Here is a 6000-nt window from a genome sequence, read left to right as displayed (position 1 = left end):
CTTGCTCATCGAACACTTTAAGATGTATACAGACCATTCTGCATTAAAATACTTGGTCAACAAGCCTGTGTTGGGGGGGGGGGGAATATGTAGATGGCTGCTATTATTTCAGGAATATGATTTCGAATTCATTGTGAAACCATAGCGGTTGAATGCAGGACCGGATCATCTATTGCACATTGAAACAGGTGAGGAGCCCACTAATTTGGAGGAAGGACTGCCTGACGCGTAGCTCTTTATGGTGTGCATGGCAGACAATCATTGTGCAGACATCATCCACTTCCTCACTACGGGAACGACTCCAGAGAAATACAATAGTCAACAGAAGAAGGAACTGGTGGTGCACGCGGCAAATTTTTCTCTTATTGCAGGTCACTTGTATAATATGGGAGTGGATGAGATATTGCGATGCTATGTGCCTAATTTTGAATGAAGCAGTATCCTAGCTGAAGTTCATGGAGGGGCTGCGGGAGGCCATTATGCAGGAAAAGCAATAGCGCATAAGATTTTACGCGCTGGGTTGTGGTGGCCGACATTGCATAAGGATTCCAAAGCGTATTGTAGGGCGTGCAATGCATGTTAGAGGACGGGCATGCCATCACGAAGGGATAAGTTGCTTCTGAATCCGCAAGTGTCATTGCAGCCATTTGAAAAGTGGGCACTTGATTTTGTAGGACTAATTCAACCTCCAAGAAAGAAGACGGGTGCGCGGTATATCATCATCGCGACTCAGTATTTAACCAGATGGGTGGAGGCACAGCTTGTAAAGGATTGTACAGGGGCAACAACAACGAAGTTCCTATTTGAATATGTGCTGACTAGGTTTGGTTGCTCGAAGGTGTTGATGAGTGATCACGGTACGCACTTCCTTAATGAAACGATCAACACACTGACAGAAGAATTCCAAGTTTATCATCAAAAGAGCATGCCATATCATCCTCAGGCTAATGGGACGGTGGAAGCGTTTAATAAGATATTGGAGAATGCACTAACAAAGGTTTGCAATGCGTAGAGGAATGATTAGGACGTGCATGTACTAGCGGTGTTATGGGCTTATAGAACTACTTTTAAGAAGCTGACTGGACAAACACCTTTTCGACTAGTCTATGGCATAGAAGTTGAGATGCCAATAGAGTACATCGTGCCTAGTCTATACATAGCAACGTTCACAGGAATGGCAGACCGTGGAGCCTTAGAAGAAAGGCTCGCTTAACTGAAAGAGCTGGAGGAAGATAGATTCCTGGCTTGATTCCATCAACAAGTTTAGAAGGAGTGCGAAAAGGCATGGCATGATCAACACATCAAACTGCACACCTTTAGGGTAAACGATTTTGTTTTATTATATGACAGCAAGTTTGATAAGTTTCCAAGAAAATTTCAGATGCATTGGCTGGGGCCATATGTGATCAAGGAGATTACCAATGGTGGAGCAGTTTAGCTTGTGAAATTGAATGGAGATCCATTTCTCAGAAAGGTAAATGGTAGCCGATTGAAGCCATACACTGGGGATCCAGCCAGATGACTATATGATAGTAGCACAGTCTTAGCACTCCAGGCAGCTGCAAGGAGGTGCGAGATTATAAACTACACTGCCCGAGTTGTAGAGCTATGCGATGAGGGGCCTGTGAGGAATAGACGAGTGTCACAGTGTCAGCAAACACACGAAGGGAGTTGCATTATAGGACGAGATACTGTGCAACGTAGCCAGAAAGTGACCGTTACCATCACTGTTCATGATTTGACAGTGAGAAAACGTCTACGAGGAGCGAGGGGTGGCATTTAAGGCTGAATTTAAGAGCAGGATCTTTGAAAATCTACCGCCAATCTAGCATTTATGATTGGATTTTGGGGGTAACGTCGAATTTGAATTCAAATTTGCCTATAAATTACAGATGGCCGACCAACGAGAAACACTTTGCACTCTGAGAGTTTATGTGTCATGCTATTTGGTGTGCATGAACCGTGAGTTCTTTGAGGACTTGGTGGCTAGTTTTGTGTCTGACAGGTTACCTGAGGAAACCCAACAAATAATTAATAGCTTCATGTATGCACCTGTGGAAACTGTAAGTGTTGGAGGGTTTATTGCCTCTGAGGGAGCTTCCCCTGAGGTTGTAAGTATGGAGGTTCCCGTAGCAGTGCCGAGGTCGCCTAGGCTGAAGCCTACGCCGGCAAGAGAGCTCCCTAAGCCGAAGAAGGATAAACAGAAGAAGATGCTGCTAGTGTGTGAGTCACCAAGGAAACATTAGAGAAAAGAAAAGCCCACTATGCAGGAGAAAGGCAAAGTAGTAGACCTAGAGGATGAGGAGGGTGTAGAGGACATTGATATTGAGGGGGTAGACCCGATTTCGAAGCTACCAAAGTACATCCCTTTGCGCTAGGGCAAGGTGAAGGTCCCGAAGGACCCAGATGAGGGAAAGTTTCTCCTTAACACACCCTTGCTGCCAGAAAACATAATGTTTGAAGGTCCACGCTTGGCACACATCCCACATATGAAACTTGAAGATTGGGACTTGGGGGACACTGAGTGGTTCCCCCACCTGGCTACTGATAATTTCATGAAGTGAGTATTCTACAAGGAGTCTGGTGTCACCGCGCTAGAGCCGGTGGAATGGATTTGCGGGGTAAATAAAGCAAGATTGTTGAACCTGCTATGGGTGTCCCATTACCACCGTGCTCCCATAACTTTAATTGTTATCAAACAGTTGTTGTTCGTGGTGCATGACGGGTGCCTGTGGTTGGAAGAGCTGATATGAATCACGAATATGCTGATCCATAGGATCACATTACTACCTCATTCAGGAGTGAATCCGGCCAAGGCATTTGGCAGAAAGACGGGAGAGCGCGACCTCACCGAGAGGATGAATGACAAGTTTAAGCTTGTCAAAAAGCCATGCGAGTATTCTATTTCCAGCATTACTGACCTCGCAGTGAAGGTGGCCACCTAGATCTTGGTTGGAAAAATAATGAGAAAGTGTCGCGTGGACGAGGTGCCGACACCAGTTGTTTCACTAGTGGCCCAGTGCGCGGAGGGTGTACAATTCAACTGGGCACGCTACCTATGCAATGATTTCCTTGTGAACTCCAGGGAGGCACAGGACCACAACAAGACTTTCCATTACTCATGGCTTTTACTGTCAATTGTGCTAGTTGCATGGAAGTTGCTGGAGGACAACCAATTTCCTCCTATTGAAACAGATTTGCTAGAAGCAGAAAAATTCGCATCGTTGTGGGATACCAAGGACGCTGAGCGGGTTTGGGAGAGCAAAGTGTTTTGGGTATTGATGGAAATGAGCATTAATATGGGCATCAACTGGAAGCCACGGTTGTCACCAACCATCTTTGAGCAGCTGTCTGGGTACGCAGAGTTCAAAGTGGACTTCCACTGTATTTTTGTGTGGGCGTGAAAGGATCTAGAGCAAAAGTGGTATGATTTACCATATTTAGTGATGAATGATGCCGTTGCAGTAGTTCTCGAGCAGTGGCCAACAGAATGGCGCACAACATTAGATTTTTCCATCAGGACTAGTAATTCCGCGGAAAAGTAGAAAAAGAAGCGGCCCGATTGAAAGTTCAGCAGTTGGCTGAAAAGAGAAAGAAGGAGACTAAGGAGAAGGAACATGTAGAAGCGGAGCACGCTGCCAAGGAACAAGAAGAGTAGGAAGAGCATGACTCTGACAGGAGCTAGAAATCCCCTTCACCACAAATAGAGGAATAAAAGTAATCAGAACAAGGCAGTGGTGATCTGGAGAGCACTCCTTTTTAGGTAAAGTGACATAGAGAACAAGAAAAGGAGGGGCAGTGAAAGAAGACCAAGACCTACAAATCATTGCTCAATCTAATCACCTTAATGGAAGGTGATTTGGACGATATTGGAGACAAGGTAAGAGATACGGATGCGGAACTGCTACAACAGTTTGAGTAACAACAGAAGAAGGCACCTAGTGCCATACAAACGGGTCTGCACGAGATGCAGATCCAAACAACCAGACTGTAGGCAGGTGTAGGATAGAGCAATGCAACATCAACTATCTTGGTGCTAGGGACCACTCAAGCCGCAGAGTTAGTTCGATCCTTGGATCTCCGGGCGGTCACGCTGCCAAATGGAGCTCTGAGTGTGGAGGCGGAAGCTGACAAGGCTACTGTCAGTGCGCCGAGGAATGTTGGCCTCCACTTGGCTGCGTTCCCCAGTGAATTCCTTCACACACTACAAGCAGGTGTGATTTAAGAGCTTAAGGCCCGAGAGCAACACACGATGAGCATGATCAGTGAGCAGAAGGTAAAAAACAAACATATATTTGTTGAGAAGACAACCATGATAGAATCCTGGAAGAAGGTTCATGAGAAGAATGAGCACACTATAGCAGTAGTATCCGAAGCATGTAGAACCGTTCAGAACTACATGTCCTAGAAGAAGCACTAGTGGAGGCCAAAATTAGGAACTTGGCTACAGGTGTGTGCGACTTGAAGACTGAGATGGCCAAGGTTTAGTTTGAGCTAAACTTGAAAATTATAGAGCTTGAGTTGAAGACACAACCTTTAACTCCACCAGAGGTCAAAGAACAACATGAAGCTACTGTAGGGATGGAGTCGCTGTAGTAGATGCCGCGGTGGTGCAATGCACTACGCTCTTCAAGTAATCTATGGAGCTAATCACAAGTCTGCAGGAAGATCCTAACCTAGAGAGGTTGAACACAGAGGTCGGGGAACTGCAACAGTAATATGATGAAGCAAAGGTGACATTGCGCACCGTCGCTGTCACATAAAGATTGGCAAAGCTGCAGGAGACAAAGCAACTACAAGAATAGGTGGAAGAAGTGCAACAGAAAGAGGTATTCCTCAAGGCCAGAATGGGGCCTTGGTTGGAGGAGGCCTATGTGATCTCTGCCACCATTTGGGAGAAGTTGGCCAGCCTGCAGAGAACACAACAGAAAAGCCAGGAAGATAATGTAGGACCAATAACAGAGCAGCTGGTGGAATAGGTCAAGCAGGCAACCACGTAGAGCATAATTGAGCTAGCAATGACATAAGTAGAGATGGGAGGTCTTCGCAGTAAGATCTTTGTGCGAGCAGAGTGACTCAGGGGCGAGTCACGATATTTTTGTTGGGGGCCTGTTGGGATAGGGTCCCCTAAGGTCCATTTTGGGGCAAAAACCCAAGTTTTGGGGTTGAAAGCCCAAGTTTTTGTATATAAAGAGTAAAGTCTCCGCAAGATGTGGTTGCGGAGCGCGTATATGTAAAGTATCATAAAATGTTTTTACCCTTCTTTTATGTAAGATATGTCGGCTTTAGAAGATCTACCCATGGTCTGCAGACCATGGGATTGTATAAAAAGGAAAGTCTTAGAAGAGTCTAAGGCAGTTTTTGGTAGCAAATGATATGAATGTAATGGGTCAGTAGAAGTGACGAGCAAAGAGTCTTAGAGTAGAAGAGAGGCTCTGCAGCTATGTGTGCAGAGGCCTAGAGTAGAGTTCACAACTGAGTGCGCGGACCCTTGTAACTGAGTGTGTAGGGTAGTTTGAGTTTGTAAGAAGATCTAAAGCATTAATAAAGAGATTGTTCCAGAAATATATGTGTTTTGTCCTTTTACTTCTGTTATGAATGAATGCGATTATGTTATGATGAATAATGGGTGTATGATTTAATGTTGTATTGATGCGCGAATTTGTATGTTTTACATTATTATACGAATGCAAGTCATAATATCTATTTACGCGAAGAATATCTTAATGCATGTTAAAGTTATCAGATACTTGAGCCAATCTGGGTAAACACAGAAGTAATCACAGAAGCATGTAAGTAGTTGATTCACCTGTTTTAGGTCCGCGAAAGACAATCGTAGACCTTTGCAAAGGTCTAAGAGTGATTAAGAGAAGTATATCAATAAGCCCTAAAAGGCTTATTGACCTACGCGAAGGCAGAGTTAGGGCATAAAACGACATTACACTAATCTCTGGGTGCGGAAGCTTGGTTACAACATCCCCCCATACTACTTCGGGTGAG

Source organism: Pinus tabuliformis, chromosome 1_2, assembly GCF_031772625.1.
Source record: "Pinus tabuliformis cultivar Carrire ecotype Pingquan chromosome 1_2, CPIR1, whole genome shotgun sequence".
NCBI lineage: Eukaryota > Viridiplantae > Streptophyta > Pinopsida > Pinales > Pinaceae > Pinus > Pinus tabuliformis.
The sequence above is the reverse complement of the archived record's forward strand: the minus strand, read 5'-3'. Positions refer to the sequence as shown.